This window comes from Ranitomeya variabilis, chromosome 5 (genome assembly GCF_051348905.1).
Source record: "Ranitomeya variabilis isolate aRanVar5 chromosome 5, aRanVar5.hap1, whole genome shotgun sequence".
Lineage (NCBI taxonomy): Eukaryota > Metazoa > Chordata > Amphibia > Anura > Dendrobatidae > Ranitomeya > Ranitomeya variabilis.
This window is the reverse complement of record NC_135236.1, coordinates 537115580-537134339: the sequence shown is the minus strand read 5'-3', so window position 1 is coordinate 537134339 and position 18760 is coordinate 537115580. Positions and strand designations below refer to the sequence as shown.

Below are 18760 nucleotides of genomic sequence, written 5' to 3'. Positions count from 1 at the left end.
CCATGGCTATATACATATATATGTCATTGTGGAAGTTGGCATTTATTTCACATTTTAGGGAGTTGAAGATGTAGCAGGTAGTGCGCTTATCAGTTAAACTTTTCCTGTTGAGCTGCCAAACTGAGCTTATTCTACCAATTACATCTGAAGACCTGTTTCATAACGTCACCCTCCAAATGTCAAAAGGGATTTCACACTGCATTGATCTATCACATGGCAGGGTGTCTGTATGATTTATGACACTGTAACAGACATGGCTGATTTTAACACGGAAGGGAAGTAGTGGAGTCATGTAGGAAATGCGAGCCTGAGGCAATTCAATTCCTACTGTACTGTACATGGGAGAATTTCATTTCAAACTGTGTACTCATACAGTGATGGTTATAGGAACGTGCAGCGGAGACTTTACTATTATTGTCATGTTTATCTTAAAGATAGTCCTCAGTTGGGTACTTTCAGAACTGTGAGCGGATATATTGTAGTAATATGCCAGACAGTTTGTGTTAGCGTGTCTATGCAGTATATATTTATTTTTATTTTTTTTATCATTTATTTTTCTTTCCCGCTGCACTGATAATAGATTGTTGATATTTTTTTATTAAATTTAAATTATGTGCTCTAATACAATAGCAATTAACAATCCAATATAAATTAAATATTGTTGATGAATCGTACTTTTACTCAAAGTATGGGAAGAACCTTGATTAATTTCTCAGGATACTATCGTAATTCAACTCGTATAAATACTACTAGGCAACCTTCACAAAGCCACCCATAAACATTGACATTACAAGCCCCCTTTGTAGTTTTCATGAGGATTTAAGTCACTTTTGAAGGGAAGAACAGTGCACCCTACAGCACTCTAATTGCTATAAAAATATTGAAACCTCTAGTCTATTGAGTCTATCACCATTTTCACATAACCATATCATGGCTCTATGTATAGTAACTCCAATTTGTGCAGAGTCGTAGTCCAGCACTCATAAAGGTTTATGGAACCCTGCTGTACCTTCGTATGTCTTCCATCTGAAGAGGCAACATATGATGGCATAAAGAGATGCCTACATCCTCATAGCATGGAACTCTAGGTTCTTTGGCTACGTTCACATTTGCGGCCAGCGCCGCAGCGTCGGGCGCCGCAGCGGCGCCGCATGCGTCATGCGCCCCTATATTTAACATGGGGGCGCATGGACATGCGGCGCACTTGCGTTTTGCGCCGCATGCGTCGCTGCGGCGCCCGCGTCGGGGCACAGAGGACGCAGCAAGTTGCATTTTTGCTGCGTCCAAATTCAATGAAAAAAACGACGCATGCGGCGCAAAACGCAGCGTTGTGCATGCGTTTTGCTGCGTTTTTGTTTGCGTTGTGCGCTGCGGCGCCGACGCTGCGGCGCACAACGCAAATGTGAACGTAGCCTAAGCGTGCCTCCTTGAACACAACGCTGTCGATCAGACAATGTGCAGCCAAACAATACTTTGTTTTTACTATTATCTACATGGTTAAGCGTAAAGCAACAAAAAAGTGAAAGAAAATCATCAATTAATGGACATTAATTATGTGAATATTCACTTATTAAACATGACACCTACTTAAAGAAGGTGAATAGACAAAAAATATATTCAGAAGAAATATATGATTTTATTAAAATCATACGAATAAAATCCATTATAAAAAAACAATGAAAGGAACATTAGGGGATAAGCGAGTCCTATACAAGGAAATCACAGGAAAACGTATAGACAGTGGGTATAATCACTAGATAGCATTTCAACTTCTACAATGTGGTCAGAGTAAAAATTGTAATAAAGTCCATAAGATCATATTAAGCTTTACATAGTAATTCCCAGCAATTCCTTGAGAAAGCCACCTGGCAAAACGTACTTTGGAGTCCCTGGGTACTTGTAATTGGTAACTAAACTTTTTCACATTATTTAACTATTTTATGACTTCTTACAATGTTTTCACAAAGATTCCACGTTTGGCACCATATCTCACAATATGGCAATAGAATAAAAGAGATTCTATCTGAACTGGTGGTGCTTAGGGTTGAGCAACTTTAACTTTTTTAGGATCGAGTCGGGTTTCGTGAAACCCGATTTTGTCAAAAGTCGAGTCGAGTCAAATCGTCCGATTATCACGCAAAGTCGGGGATCGACCGAAACACGAAACCCAATGTAAGTCAATGGGGGAGCAAAGTCTCTCTCTCTCTCTCTTCTCCGTCGTCCCTGCAAAGCAAAGGTTGTGTTGGACTGTGGAAATCGCTACATCCCAAACGGTAATATGGCGGTTTTACCCCCTGTGACGCCGCAGAAAGCAAGCCGGAACCTATGTCATCATGCTGCCCACACGCCTTCATTGGCTGAAAAATGGCGGGGAAAGCGTCATATGAAACGCGACTTTGGCGTGAAGATCGCCGACCGCATGGCCGATCCCACAGTGGGATCGGGTCGGACTTTGCTGAAAGTCTGCGATTTTTGAAAATGTCCGATCCGTTTCGCTCAACCCTAGTGGTGCTCAGTATACACAAATAGCCAGAATAAATAACTGTATAGTATAGAAATGAAGTCCGGAAAATATACACGGCACTCACCAGTAGTGTCGGACCTGTGAGAAGGGGCTGTAAGCGTCAATGATTGCTTCAATGATCATAGCATCTTTTAATATGGATTAAAAGTAATATGAACATCATCTGGTGAGTGCCGTATATATTTTTTGGACTTCATTTCGATCATGCAAAATGTTCTACCTGATGACAATCAACACTGTATCATTAGTCGAATCCACTGTATTGCAGAAAATGGCAGGTTCACATTCACACTGAACTACACACTGCGCAGGAAGTCTGTCAAAGACTTGATTCAGATGGAACCACCCCCCAGAGCCCCAACAGAATCATTCACTGTAATGGGGCAGACCTCTGGTCTTTCTACTCCATCTGGCCTCGGTTTCACTGATTTTTCAGATAGACAGAAAAGTGTGGTAGACATTGTGTCTTGCACCATGAGCTTTCTCTTACCATTTTTCTCCCAATACAATTGACATCAGGTCAGGATCTTAGGCTAGGATCAAGCTTGTAAGTTTGTAATCTGCTGGCAATGTTATATCATCAAGTCAAAAATTGTGGGTGTGCGGATTAAACATCATTTATTTTAATATCATTTATTTTAATAGTTAATCCCATTTTCTTTCATTCATCTTTAGCTGTTGCTATTACATACAGTTTTCTTTTGTTGGCTACATAAGGAGGCTTTTTACATTGTGATATTCGAACATTATGTCATGCTGTGATTAATGTTGGCAATCAAGGTCACAAAACATATTTTCTTGTCTACAGAAGTAGCTGTATATAGATTTGATAACTTATTATTTTTGTGGATGGTAAAAATGTAAATGGTAAATTTTCAGCATTTCATAATGCAGAGCCATAGGGAGGATTTGTTTTTCAACCAAGTTCTGTATCTTCATACCCTAACTAGGGCACAGTGACCTACAGTATTGGTGCACCTTGACCCAGCTACCTAAACTTTCATAAAATAATAATATTTCCTTACCTTCCATTGTACATTGCTTACCTGGCTGTGAAATCTGCACTGCTTTTGCATTCCAGCAATTTCTTTTGCTTCTTGACCTGACCTTACCTATTTTACGCTAGTAAATATGGGTTAGAGCCTTTTAGCTTACCATTTCCCTCTCAGTGGGTTTTCACGCTTTGTGTTGCCCTACTGTTAGGTCATGACTTTATACAGCAAATACTCTCACATTTGTATCCTTTGGTGATAATAATTGTCGCATGGCATTATTTCTCAGTTTCAGAAAATAAAAATGTAATCACCATGTCGTAAAAAGTTGTAATACTTTTAACGTACTTTTTTTTTTTTTTTAATTCCATGGGATGAAAATGTTTCTTGGTCGAGTCTTTCACCCCTTGCTACAAAATGGCTCTAATGTAGTAATCTGCAATATAATGAATTGTGTTTGTGTGATGATCGCATAACCTGGACTAAAGTGCATTTCTCATAAATGAACAAACAAAAATAAGCACAATAGATTTTTTTCTTCCATGAAAAGATGGCATGCTGAGATCTTGATATCCTTCAGAAATGGATATACAAAGTATATTAACAAGTACACAACTATTCATTATACTTTACAGGGAGTAGAATATTATTTTTCTGCTGTAACCTGAAATAACATGACAAATTTTGCTTTTATGTAGCTTAATCAAGTGGAAAAATGATGTGGTTTGCTCAATTGCATGCTGTTTTAAAGAGGACCTGTCACTTGTGCAAAAACAAAGAGCAAAAAAACAATTAAATACCTTACAAAAATTCCTGAGCGCCCCTGATTTTGTCACTCTTTTCCATTTTGTGCTCCGTCACTCCATTGTAGCTATTCACATATGTTGCTTTTGGAGCACACTATGTGAAATCTCTGCTTGCAGACCAACTGGGTCTTTCTTATATTTTCTCTACAAATGTCCACTATCACCCCTTTCTCCAAGACACGGCCAATCACAGCTCATTAGGTGATCTAGCAGTCTCAGATGCTACTGTGCTGTGATTTGAAGTGTCTACAAGGGAGGGTTAAAAGTGCATGCCCCCAGAGAAGACTCTGAAGAAACACCTTTTTTGACTACAAGCAGAGATTTCAAATACCATGCTCAAGAAGAAACAAATGTGAATATCTCTGCAATGGAGAGAGGCAGAGCAAAACGGAAAAGAACAGCAAAATCAGGAGGGCTTAGGGATTTCACCAGGTATTTATCTCAATTTTTTTAGCAAGTGATAGGTCCTCTTTAAGGAGACATACTCACAATAGCATCATATTGCAGCCCAGAGTAGAAATAGTGGGTCAGAGTAGGCATGCTACAATAAACTGGACTGTTGGGTTACATGAACAACTTGCCTTAAGATGGCATCCTGTGGTAATTCTCTAGGAGCTATACCAGGCTTTAGAATAACCAATTGCAGATATACAGAAAGAGATGTTAACTACACTGAACAAAACATAAATGCAACCCTATTTGCTCCTACTTTTATTGAACTAAAGTCAAAGATCTAAGACTTTTTCTACGTACACAAATGGTGTTTTTCTCTTAAATATTGTTCACAAATTGGTGTACATCTGTGTTACTGGGCACTTCTTCTGTGCTGAGATAATCCATCTAACTCAAAGGTATGGCATATTCAGATGCTGATTAGACTGCATGATTATTGCACAGGTGTGCCGCCGCCAACACCAATAACAGCTGATCAGCGGGGGATTTGATCAGACATTGGTGACCTATCATAAGGATAGGTCATCATTGCTAAAGTAGTGGACGACCTGTTTAAGACACTTGAAATTGCCCCTTGTGTATTACTATTTAAACTTTGTGATTATTTAAACTGTGATAAATATTATTACTGTTGATGTTTGAACCCTACAAGATCTATGCTCTCTAAGGCTGTGCAGCACTCTGCATGGTCTTTTGAGGGTTTTACTACCACTGCAGTGCTCTATCATGTACATTTATCTGAATACCCCATAGATTTGGATCTTGTTGATCTGATTTCCTCTTTACAGGTACACTCCCCTGATGAGGCCTCGCTGTTGAGGCAGAAATGTGTCTAGAGGGCTCTATGCTTTTGGGGCTCATTTCTATTTCAAAATTCACTCTTGAGCAATTCCAATTCCCTTGTCAGAGTGAGAGTTATACTAGGCATGAGAGGAGATTTTAGGTTATTGACTACCCCTCTTTCCATGTTTTCTTAGTCTGGGACTTGATCTGGATGCACTACAAAATTGGGTGAGATTGAAACCTTTATTACTGGCACTGGCACCACTGAGCACTTTGTTTTTCTATATATCTTATTTACCTATGGTTTCTTTTGAGTAAGAGTTCTTTTAACCCTACTTATTAAAAGTTAGAATACACTGGGCGAAGAAAAGAATAAGAGAGAGTAAGTAAGAGAGCTTCTGGTGGAGACGCAAAGGACCCCTGGAAGCACGCACCTGTTTGAAACGACCGTCGTCCCTTGCGTCTCCACCAGAAGCTCTCCTGCCTCTGTTTTTATGTTAATCCAAATAAAAGACATTTAATGGGATGGTGAGTGCCATTCTTTTCTTCACCCAGTGGATTTGAACATTTTTTTTGGCATTTCTTCATTTGATTTGGCACCCGTGTCCCTTGAGTCAGAACCGTGTTAAAATCCCGGAATATTGCAGCTGTGCCGAGTCATCTGTGTTCTTTTCTGGCACCTTTTTATTAAAAGTTAGGCATTATGTCTTTTCTGCTGTATTCTAATAGTCTGTCTGAAGAGTATTTGTTGCCATCTTTATTGAATTACTTTATGCCTTAACCCTACAAGATGCGCCTCAACTCTGATGAGTACTTACCAAGTTCAGTTTCTTAACTCTGATGTGTACCTCCAAATTCTTTGTGTCAATTCTGATGTGTAACTACCAAACTCTGTAACTCAACTCTAATGTGTGATTACTCAGCTTCATTCTTTAAGGTCTCATTCATTAGTAAGTTAATTTCACGCATAAGAAAAAATTACCAAGTTTCATCAGTGATTTCAGTCCCAATTTCAACAGAGTTTTATCAGACTTTGTTCTGAGATTGGTACGAGTTTCATCAATTTTTCTCAAATGTTTCTCAAAGGTTCTCCATCTTCTCCTATCTATCAGTGTCATGATCCATTCCAGAGTTTAGTCCTGTCTGCTCTTTCTCTGGGTGGATCATGTCAAGGGTTAACTTTGCTCTGCCTCATTCTGGGCTCAGGTTTGCTTTTTAGCTCCCCGATATCCTGAGGGTGGTGTCAGCTATAGTTCTGCCTTCGGAATGTGAACCTGACTCTGGAAGCCCTTGATTTGTAATGCTGTGAACCCTGACTTGTTCTGTGTCTGTTATCTCCTTCTGTCTGCCCTTTCCCAGGGTTTCTCTGTTTGTCTGTTGATCTGCTTGATTCTCCGGTTCTGACCTCCTGGCTTGGCTATCGACTCCTTTTCGGTTTGTCCCTATTGTACCGTATTTTGCCCATCCTGGTTTACTGATCTCTTGCTACGTCCTGACTATCCATTCTCTCTAAATCCTACTGTTGTGCTATCTCATGCTCTGACTCGGCTTTTCTGACCACTATCTCGCCACTTGGTGGCATCTGTTCTGCTACTCAGTGTGTGCAGTCTCGCTTCACTATCAAGCTCCCCTTGGTGGATGTTGTGCTGTACTGCACTGCAGCTGCATGACAATCAGTCCATGAAAATAAGACCGCACCTGGATGGCATAAACTTTTGTCAGCGATTTTTATCTGACAGTTGTATCAAAATCACACGTCTCCGTTATTATACATGAACTAGTAGGTCCTCGAAAAAGCATGGGCATTTGAACGGTGCCATTCACAATTATAGGTACTAGTGCTATCCATGAAAACCGACAAGTAAATGAGCCCTAAGTCTGATGATCAGGCATGTTCCCTTTATTTGTTATGTGACCACTAAGCTCTGTACCTCAACACTGTGTAACTGCCAAGATTGTGCCCTCATTCAGAGACTGTAACTGCTGTGTTGCATGCTGTACGCAAATTAAACATTTGTTCCAGTTACAAATTCTCCCCAAGTCACTGTGCCATCCTGAAGTGGGCTACATCCATAATAGATTTTTAATATACGTTACATGTGTTCTAAATGCTTTCTACAAAACAAAACTTTGCTATATTTAACTTTTTACATTGTGTAGTTTTTAATTATAATAATTAGAGTTACAAATTGACTATTTTAGTATATCAAGGTGTATCATTTAAAATCAGGCAAAGTGAAATGTAAGCGAGACTGAACTGAGCGCAACATCAAAATCACAGTGTTTTATGGTGACATGGGAGCTGATTTTAATGCAATACTAATGCCTGCTTATAGCCAGTTATTGTAGTCCTCCCATTAAGAACAGAACATTTTCTCCCAATCAAATGAGCCGGATCTGCATGTCACACAGTATTAAGGGAAACATTAATGAGAACCCATCAGTCTTGAGGACTTTAATTCATGAGTACGATCGTAAGAGACTGCAGAGAAAGCGCTGTGTGCATGAGTGATTGATCTAAACCGTATTGTCAATCTACTGGCTGTGTCCCTTGACTTACCGAAAGGAAAATCATTTATACTTGTCAGAGTCTAATGATATGCTTGTTAAGATAAACCAGTGCCGCTGTAGTGTATAAAAAGCTGAATCCCGCAGCTTATTTCGTTTTATCTTCAGATATGCAAAAATCATACCTTCACTCCTATCAGGTAACCTGAAGGGGTTGTCTGGTGTAAAATGGAAAGTCTGTAGTCACTCTGTGTGACTGCAGACTTATGAATCCCCCCAGCGCATGCACTGTGGGCTGGAAGTGATGTAAGAAACATGCATACTCCCAGCCAGAACCCGTCTAGTGGACGCGGCCTCACTCAATTAAAGTGTATGGAGCTAGGCATTGCCAACTAGTTGGGTTGTGGCCTGGAGTACCTACCTTTCTCGGCTCAGATGCCGGGGAATCCCCACAGCGCACAGTTATAAGACTTATCACTTTAGATTGGGCAACTGCTTTAAAGATCAATGGAAATTACCCATTGGGCGCACTCTCTTATTTACATAAAATGAATATCACATTATAAATAATTTATTTATTAGGCTTGCTCATAATTCACAAACATTTTTCTCAGTGCTAGGCAGATACAGTCATAGCTGGCCCTATTAGGGTTTATAATCCAAATTCCCTATGAGTACTTCTTTGGGAAATGAGGACATCGGAGGAAACCCATGCAAGACACAGTGACATATAGAAATTCAATGCAGATGTTGTTCTTTAGGGTGATTTGAACCAAGGACCCCAGAGTTGCAAATCAACAGTGTTAACCACTGCATTGTAAATACTCAAATTAATTTTTGGATTTCAAAATATAAAAATACACAAAATACACCATTGTTTGAAAGCCTTTATAGCTGTATATTTCAGTAAGTTCTGCAAATGTGAAAATTATTGTCAATGAGCTCCTGATGATACCTTCAGGATTTGATATTTTCTGGAATCATATACCTCTTTAGGTTCATCAGAATGGCCACCATGCACTGCTAAAACAGTTTATACTAAGTTGTCACATTTCCACAAGGTTATCCACAGCATATGTATCATCTATTGTGTCATAGTCAATGAATGCAATGATAGGGGGAATGATTCAACAACCACTTTATTTAGATGGAGCTATGCAAATCCCTGATCACGCGATTGATGGGAATTCCAGCCCTGGGACCCCCTATTATTGTGAGTTATTACTTTAAAACCAAGGTTGCCAACTTTTTTTAATCTTTTTATCAAAAAATCAGGGATAGCCAACTTTTATTTATGGACACATTAGATGACCATCATCAATATTTTAAGTGATACATGTCATCAGACCATTACTTTTGTATGAAAACATTAGCTGTGTTCACTGTGAACTGTAAGAGTGATAAATACAGTCATAAAAATCTGCAAAAGTCCCTCCAGCATAAAGAAATCACGACACATCAATTTTTTTTCACGAACAGGTGAAAAAAGTGTCCTACTTTTAAATTATCCAGGAATTCCTGGACGGTTGGCATCCAGCCTAAACCTAGTACCAAAGATATTTCTTACCTATCCAGAGAATAGATGATAAATGCTTGTTTGCTAGCGCTTCACTTACTTCATCCAATGTACAAAGTTTACTTGCCTGCTATACGGTAAGTATACACCCTCATAGTTATTTCATCCTTTCACATTTACACATTATATCTCCAGTGATATTTGTGCAAGAGCTCATTCAGGTGTCAGTTTTTCACGCATGGAACTTGTACTTAATATAGTCTGTACTAGTTTATGGAGTTGATATTTATTATGCATTTCTGTCATATTCCACAGCATTTTATAGACATTATCAGCACAATCTAGATTCCCTATCTATATGTCTTTTGAGTGTGGGAGGAAACCAGAGAACCCGGAGGAAACCTGTTCAAACACGGGGAGAACATACAAACTCCTTCCAGATGTTGTCCTTGGTGGGATGTGAGCCCAGGACCACAACGCTGTAAAGCAACAATACTAACCACTGAGCCACCTTGCTGCCCATAGCTGTGTATTTTTGCAGACCGAGTTGCTTCCAACAACAAGACTTGTTTAATTTTGATCCAAGTCAGGAATCAAATTCGCCAATGCAAGTCTACAGGTCCATTAAAAAATCGGACCTCACTCAGATGCTAGCCATGTGCTGTCCATTTTTAACTGACTGATAGGAGAAGCTTCAGAGACCTCCTACATTTTTTTTGTTCTTCTGAAAAAAAGTGGTAAAAATGTGATGGTAAAAATGGACACACTGACCAAACTCTGATCCAAATCACTGATTTGTATGACAAAAATCAATGATGTCTGAATGAGCCTTTACTGTATACCTACCTTATATAGCCTCATAATCTTTTGGGTTTGTTGTATGTGTGTGTGCCTTGATTCCTCTCCAGATGATACCTAAAGGTGTGTTTAGGGATAAGGTTTACCCTAAAATCCGAGACTCCTATTTCCAATAGATCATATTGTGTTGTGTTTGGATTGTACGTGACTTTTCTTCCCCGTGACAAGAATCACATCAATAGTGCCACCATCTGGCTCATTATCACGCTATCAATGAAACTGTCATCCAAATCGCATTTGCATTCTTTGTGGTCCGTCACATAAATGCTTTTTAAACAATTGTCATCATTGTGAATTATTATTCTGGTGGTTTGTAAAAGTTGAACCATTCGGAATAATTGATTTGCTGGAATCACCCTTTAAGGGATAAATAAATATGTGAAGTGATTACGCGCGTCTAGATGTAAAGGGTTTTTGCTGTGGAGAAACATCTCTGTTTATGTATTCCGTCTTGTTAGCGCAAGAAGCTAAGCTGTCACCCTTTCATCAGTGCAGGGTTTCTGAAAATAAAATCCAAGGAAATGAATATTAAAATTAAAAGCCGGAGTCCAGCAGCGAAAGCAATGAGCTTTATCAGTTAGAGCTTGTGAGCGTGTGAAACAGTCTCCGGTTTCCATAGATCAGGTCATCAGCTGCTAGTTGTGTTGCCGTGGAGATATTCTCCGTCTCCCAGAGAGAGGGTACCGCTTGGCTGCATTTGATATCGTAAATGTCTCTCTTGGTTCATCAGCGGATACACAGATCTGCTGCTCACCTGCTGTCCCACTTCTGTAGGGTGGGAAAAACAACGCCAACAGAACGTCTACACAAGATGCCGAAATGTGCAAAGTCAATAACTAAAGGCAACCCTTCAGATAACGGGGGACAAGTCAGATTGTTTCCTTCTCCATTCATTGCTGAATCTTTTCTACAAATTACTTCACACGCATATAAAACTACAGAAATGATGAATCGGGAACATTACTATAACTGGAACATTGCCGTTCAATCATGTAATCGCGGTCAATGCCAATATTTTTAATGGTTTTTTTTCAAAATATACTTCTAGAGAAAATGTATTTATTTTTATTGCTAAAGTGATAACAAACTTTTATCGTTTTCTTTTTAGGTGGTTTGTATTGCCATTTTTTGAGACCCGTAACTTTTTAATTTTTCTGTGGATGGACCTGTAGGTGGGCTTGTTTTTTGTGATATTTTTATTGATAACATTTTAAAGATGATACAAATTTGAATCATTTTTTATTAATATTCGTTTAAGGATGGTCAGCAAAAATGTAGAAACACAACATTTCTTTTTTGGGGGGAGGCGGCAAAAAAATAAATTTTTGTGTTTTCATTTTTTTCTCACTATGCCATTTAATGTTCAGGTTGATTAATTTTAAATTTTGATACATTAGACTTTTACAGTTGTGACAATGACAATGCAAAATATGTTTTTTATTATATTTTTTATTCATTAATACACTGTATTGCAGTATCCAGAGAAGATTATGTTCTCATATGAAGCCACGAAAAATATGGCTGCCATGGGGGTCTTCACATGCCTCCGGCTATCATGACGGCTTATCAGCTTCCCATAATCATCTTGCAGGGGGATAATTTGGGAGTGCACAATTAATTACTCTATTTAAATGCCGCTGTCAGTGAATGACACCAATAATTAAATGGTTAAATAGCTGCAATCTGAGATGGCTCTAGTCACTGATATGACAGTAAGATGTCAGAAATTGAGAATTGTATGAATGAGGCCGGCATCTCCTGGATATGGTGGGCAGCACGGTGGCTCTGTGGTCTTGGGTGCAAATCCCACAAAGGACAACATCTGCAAGGAGTTTCTATGTTCTCCTCATGCGTGTGAGGGTTTTGCCCGGGAACTCTGGTTGCCTCCCACATACTGATAGGGAAGTTAGCTTGTGAGCACCATTGGGGACAGGGATAATGATGTATTTAAAGCATTGTGGAATATGATGGTGCTATATAAGCAAAGCATAATAATTATAAATGGTGCCGACTCAGCTTCTGAACCTGCTCCATACACCGGCACTCAACATTTGACTTACCAGTACATCATATTTCAGTAAAGGGATAAAGAATAACAATATTTCTTAAGATTTTTTTGCAAACAATGGTTAAATCTTGTATTTGGCTAGTATCACATATTTTAAAGGATACCTAACATTTGCAGAATGTTTTGAAATATATGGGATGCAAGGTGCTGATGATGAGTGGGATAAAATTACGGAAACCGATCAGTCAAAATATTAAAGTGCACAGTTCCTGCAGGAGCATGTGCAGAGAATGCTGGACGGGGTCACTAGAAACTTTGTGCGTTGCTGCTCTGTGAGAGAGGTGCACAGACCTATAACCTTACTAATGAACCGGTTCACCCCTCTGTGTGCATAGATCATGCTGGAGCTGTGCACTTAACCCCTTAAAGCGAACGTGTCAGCAGATTTTGCCGCTATAAGATGCGGCCACTGCCTTTCAGGGCATTATAATGCTGTAAATAAGCCCCCCATTCCGACCTGCAAGTGAAGAAAAATAAGTTATATTATACTCTCCCGAGGGGGGGGCGGTCCAGTCCGATGGGAGTCGCAGGTCCGGGATGGTCCCTCCCATCTTTTTGTGATGCCACCCTTCTGTTTCTTCAAGGCTCTCTGGCACTGGCGCTCCTGTGCAGGCGTACTTATCTGCCCTGTTGAGGGTCGGGCACAGTACTGCAGTGCGCAAGCGCTGGGCCTCTTTGACCTTTCCCGGCACCTGCGCACTGTAGTACTTTACTTTGCCCTCAACAGGGAAGAGAAATACGCCTGCGCAGGAGTGCCAATGTCTGGGAGCCATGAAGCAAGCAGGAGGGTGGCGGCGCCCACCCGGACCTGCGACACCCATCAGATAGGACAACCTCCCCGGGTGAGTATAACATAACTTATTTTTCTTCACTTGCAGGTCGGACCAGGGGCTTATCTACAGCATTATAGAACACTGTAGATAAGCCCTGAAAGGCAGTGGCCACATCTTTTAGCGGCAAAATCTGCTGACAGGTTCCCTTTAACGACTAGAGGTGTTTTTGGTTTTTGGTTTTGCATTTTCATCTTTTGCTCCCCTTCTTCCCAGAGTCATAACTTTTTTATTTTTTGGACAAAATGGCCATGTGAGGGCTTAGTTTTTGAGGAATGAGTTGTACTTTTAAACAATGCCATTGGTTTTACCATGTCCTGTATTCCAAAACGAGAAAAAAATTCCAAGTGCAGTAAAATTGCAAAAAAAAGTGCAATCCCACACTTGTTTTTGTTCAGCCTTTTTTTTACTAGGTTCAGTAATACTAAAACTGACCTACCACTATGACTCTCCAGGTCATTGCGAGTTCATTGACACCAAACATGTCTAGGTTCTTTTTGATCTAAGTGGTGAAAAAAATTCCAAACTTTGTTATAAAAAATTGCGCCATTTTCCGATACCTGTAGCGTCTCCATTTTTTTTTAAATCTTGAGTTCGGTGAGGGCTTATTTTTTTGCGTTCCGAGCTGATGTTAATGATATCAATTTGGTGCAGATATGATCTTTTGATCACCCATTATTGTATTTTAATGTAATGTCACGGTGACCAAAAAAAAGTAATTCCGGCGTTTTGACTATTTTTCTCGCTACGTCATTTAACGATCAGGTTCATCCTTTTTTTATTGATAGATCAGGCAATTCTTAACATGGCAGTACCAAATATGTGTATGTTTCTTTTTTTAGTGTTTTATTTTGAAGGGGGCAAAAAGGAGGGTGATTTTTAGATTTTTTTTATTATTTTAAATATTTTTGAAAACATTTTTTTTACTTTTGACATGCTTCAATAGTCTCCATGGGAGACTAGAAGCCGCCACAACTTGATCATCTCTGCTACATACAGGCGATGATTACATCACCTGTATGTAGCAGAATTACTCACTTGCTATGTGCGCCAACCACTGGGTGGCGCTCATAGCAATCCGGCAGTGACAACCATAGAGGTCACCAGGAAACCTCTGGTTGTCATGCCGACCCATTGGTGACCCGCAGTCACATGACGGGGTCACCGTTGGGTGGGATTTCCAGCACGATTGCCGGAAGTGCATGTTAAGTGCCACTGTCAGCATTTGACAGTGGCATTTAACGGGTTAATAGCCGTGGCTGTTACGGGCACATGTCAGATTTTCAAAAGAGCTGACATGTGCCGAGAATGATGTGGGCTCACCGCTCACCGCCGCATCAAAGAGAGGGAGTCCTACACTTGCGTAATTTTACGCCCATTGAAGACAAGGGGTTAAAGGAGTTGTGCCACCATAGAATATGTAGGTAATGATGTAGAAATCATGTAAATAAATATTTTTGTAAATTAAACCTATTACAAATTATGCCCCTGTAAAACATATGTACCTTAGAAGGTCAGTATAGCACCCCCTAGTCTTGGCATTACTGGTATCTATGTACCTCCATCTAGCCATCTCTAGAGGCCAAACATGCGCAGTTCCCTCTCCCTTTAAACTGGCCATGCAGGTTGGATCCATCCGCATGTCAACCTGCCGGTTCTCATCCTTCTGACTGAAATCTGTTAGGTTGGGGACTTCTCCTAGCACTTCCGGCAAGTAATGAGTGCAGTGAATATTCATAAGCCGCATGTACAACACAGCTGGGCAAAGTACAGAAAGTCAACACACAGGCAGTGGGAAGGAGCACTACTTTGCAGTTAATGAGTTAAGTGAATATTCATTAAGCCGCATATAAAGCGCAGCTAGGCAAAGTACAGAATGTGAACACACAGGCAGCTGGAAGTCTCCAAGCAATTCCCTGCAGTTAATGAGTGAAGTTAATATTCATAAGCTGCATGGTGGCCAGGCTAAATACAGAATGTCAACACATGGGCAGAGGACAATAACTCTCTCATGGACATTGATAACAATAATAAGCAACTTTACATCAAATCTGTGTCCCCTAAACCTGCTCATCCAATAATTAGTGATTGCAGACAGACAATAGATTACAATAGCTATGAGGGCAATTCTGCTCTCTGCCTCTTCTGCCACAGCTCCTCAGCTCTCCACCCATGGCTCCCCCACTCCTTGAATGTCCTCCCACTACTCCCCTGCTCCCTGCCTCTTCTGCCACAGCTCCTCAGCTCTCCACCCATGGCTCCCCCACTCCTTGAATGTCCCCCCACTACTACCCTGCTCCCTGCCTCTTCTGCCACAGCTCCTCGGCTCTCCACCCATGGCTCCCCCACTCCTTGAATGTCCTCCCACTACTCCCCTGCTCCCTGCCTCTTCTCTCACTTACAATTCTGTGACACCAGACACAGAGACTTGATGGGAGAGAATCCCAATAATAAAAAAGGACCACTATTTTTTTTTAAATCCTAACTAGTGCTGAGTGAGCGTGCTCACCACTGCTCAATACTCGATCGCGAATGCACGAGCGCCATGCTCAAGTCCTTGCCTTGGCTATTAGGGTACGTTCCTGTGATCAGTGTTTGTTTCGGCTTTCACGCAGCTGCATTTCACCATGTTTCCCGCACTTCAGCTCACTTGCCTTTTTCATTGTGTTTTTGTATGCTTTTCTGTTGTGTTTTTGGCGCATGCGTTTTTGTCTCTCTTTGGTATGTTAGAATAGATGTGCAAAGATATAGATAAATATGGGGAAGATAGATAGATGTCCATAAGATATATAATTAGTAAAGTGCATGTGTAATTTACTGTACTTTTTTAAAGCAAAAAAGTAAATCATTGAAAAAATGGATTTGGATCTCTCCTATTTTTGATAACCAGCCAAGCTAAAGCAGACACCTACAGGCTTATGTTACCAGACTGTGAAGGTCCATGTTTGTTGGGCCCTTCCCAGCCTAAAAATACCAGCCCACAGCTGCCCCAGAACATAACATTAGATATGCTAATTCTGCACAGCTCTTCCAGATTGCCTGGTGCGATGGCAATTGGAATAATGGTATTACGGTTGATGACAGCTGTGATTTGCCAAATATCACATCTGCTATCAACCTCTCTGGTTAGTAATGGATAGGTGTTTATCAGACACCTACACTACTAACCCGGTAATTTAAAAAAAAACACACACAAAAAAAAAATCACTGTATTTGAATAAAGACTCCCCCGTACTATCTGTCATTCATCAATTTATTAAAAACAAATTTCATGCACGTCTGCAGTAATTCAATGAATCTGAAGTAGTTCAGAAAAGGCTATTTGAAAAGCATAGAGAGAAATAACAACAAGAGACTGTCCCTCATTCATCAGATTACAGTATTACCCAAAACGTTGCCACGTGGGTCTGATGTAATTCACATTCTGCCATCTGTGAATAGCAGTAAAGTGACCGCTGTTGACAGGCGCCAAGGATGGACGCTCATCATTGTCGATCATCAATGCTAATCATTGTCGCTGGTTTCCACTGTGCTCAATGAGACCCCGTGGCTCTGATGGTCATTGTAGTCAGTACCCAGTGCCTGTGAATACAGAATGGAGGAATGTGAACTACATCAGACCTGTGTGGAAACATTTTGTGTAATAAATTGCTGAATGAATGACAGTCCTGTGTTTATTTCTGTCTTTTTATGTTTTTCAGTAATCCTTTTCGGGACTACTTTGGATTAGTTGGATTAGTTTAGACATACATGGAATTTTTATTTAAATACATTGGTGAACGAGGGAAAGTGTGGGGGAATATTTTTTCAAATAAAGTGTTTCTTTCTGTGAGTGTGTTTGTTTTTTTGATTACTGGGTTAGTAATGGTAGTGTCTGAAATATACATCTCCATTACTGACCCCAGGGCTTGAAGCCAGCTGACATCAACCCCAACTACGATTTCCCCAATTGCCACCATACCATGGCATTGGGAAGCATTGGGAAAAGCTCCGGAATTAGCGCATCAAATGTGATGCATCAATTCTGGGGCAGCTGCAGACTAGTATTTGTATGCTGGGAAGGGCCCAATAACCAGGAACCTACCCAGCCTGTTAATTTCAGCCTACAGCTTTCCACTTTACCTTTGCTGATCATCAAAAATGGGGGGAGCCCACCTTGTTTTTTTATTTATTTATTAACAATTACAGTAAACGACACACATAAGTCACTAATTATATGTTTCATGGCTATCTATTTAGCCATTCATCTATATCTTTGCACATCTAACACCTGTAATTTCTATTCTGCATTCTATTCCGGTATGTGTCACATGGATGGCACACGAATGTCATACCTTATGTCATCAGTGTGCATGGTATAGATATCCATGCTGCTGGAAAGAAGCAGACATGTCTACATGTGGGTCTCACGGACACATGCGCAGCCCCATAGATTATAATGGGTACGTGTGTGAAAACTATCACCTCACCACACATACCAGAAACACTGACGTGTGAAGGGGGGCTAATGTTTATGGGGAATGAGAATGCTGATATTTCAGCAACCTTAAAAATTAATTAATCTGGTGATAGATTTTACTTATTCATTGGGTGATTGGTGGCCTCTTTTAAAAAGTTGATAATTGGGAAACAAGTGTTCCTAGGAATGATTGTTGCAGCTTGTGTAAATGTGCTTTTATAGGGCACAAAATACTTGTCATGCCCCAAGTGCCTGAATCCCACACTGTGCCATTGTGTGTATGCAGAAAAAGAGTTCCCTAACGCAACTGACATGCTGCGGATTTTAAAATCTGCATAATCTGGTAAACCAAGTGGTAAAAAGAGTAAGGAGTCCCGAATCCATGCTCAGACAGTGACTTGGGAAAGGAGCGCGTGTGCAGTATATACAGTATCTATCATATTCTAAGAGTTAGGCAGGGGAGTGGTTTTCAGAGATGAAGTAATGAGCACAAGCCAAAAAAGTTGATTCTGTGAAGCTGGAGTGTAGTAGGGGACTTTTCAACCACTAAAGTGGGGAAGGTGACAAGAAAGACAGTCATGTGGCAGCTGAGCCAACGAAGGAGAGCCACCTGTTGTCACATGAATCTTCTTGTAATCCCTTCCACAGTCTCTACGATTCACTACACATGAAGGGGACTCAAGTGAACCAGAGAATATAGAAAAAAGTGTTTATTATTCAAGTTATTCACTTTAAACATTTATTATGAACATTTACACCTGATTAGAAGCTATTAACAGTAAAGTGTGTGTCTTGGCACAACCCCTTGAAGAGCTGTTTTGACCATTCAATGGGAGTTTCAAGACCTCGATCATCACCAGTCAATAGCACTTTGCAATCATTACAATATATAAAAACTTTTTGCAAAAACCCTTTCAGCATTGTTCACATTGCAGCAAACATAAAATCTCTTGACTTATACAT

At 40.2% G+C, this 18760-nt stretch overlaps 1 protein-coding gene across 1 annotated transcript in view; it reads left to right on the top strand.

The window, feature by feature from the left end:
- KCTD16 (potassium channel tetramerization domain containing 16) overlaps nucleotides 1–18760 on the top strand; it is a 443382-nt gene that overhangs the window by 332577 nt on the left and 92045 nt on the right. The window lies entirely within an intron of this gene.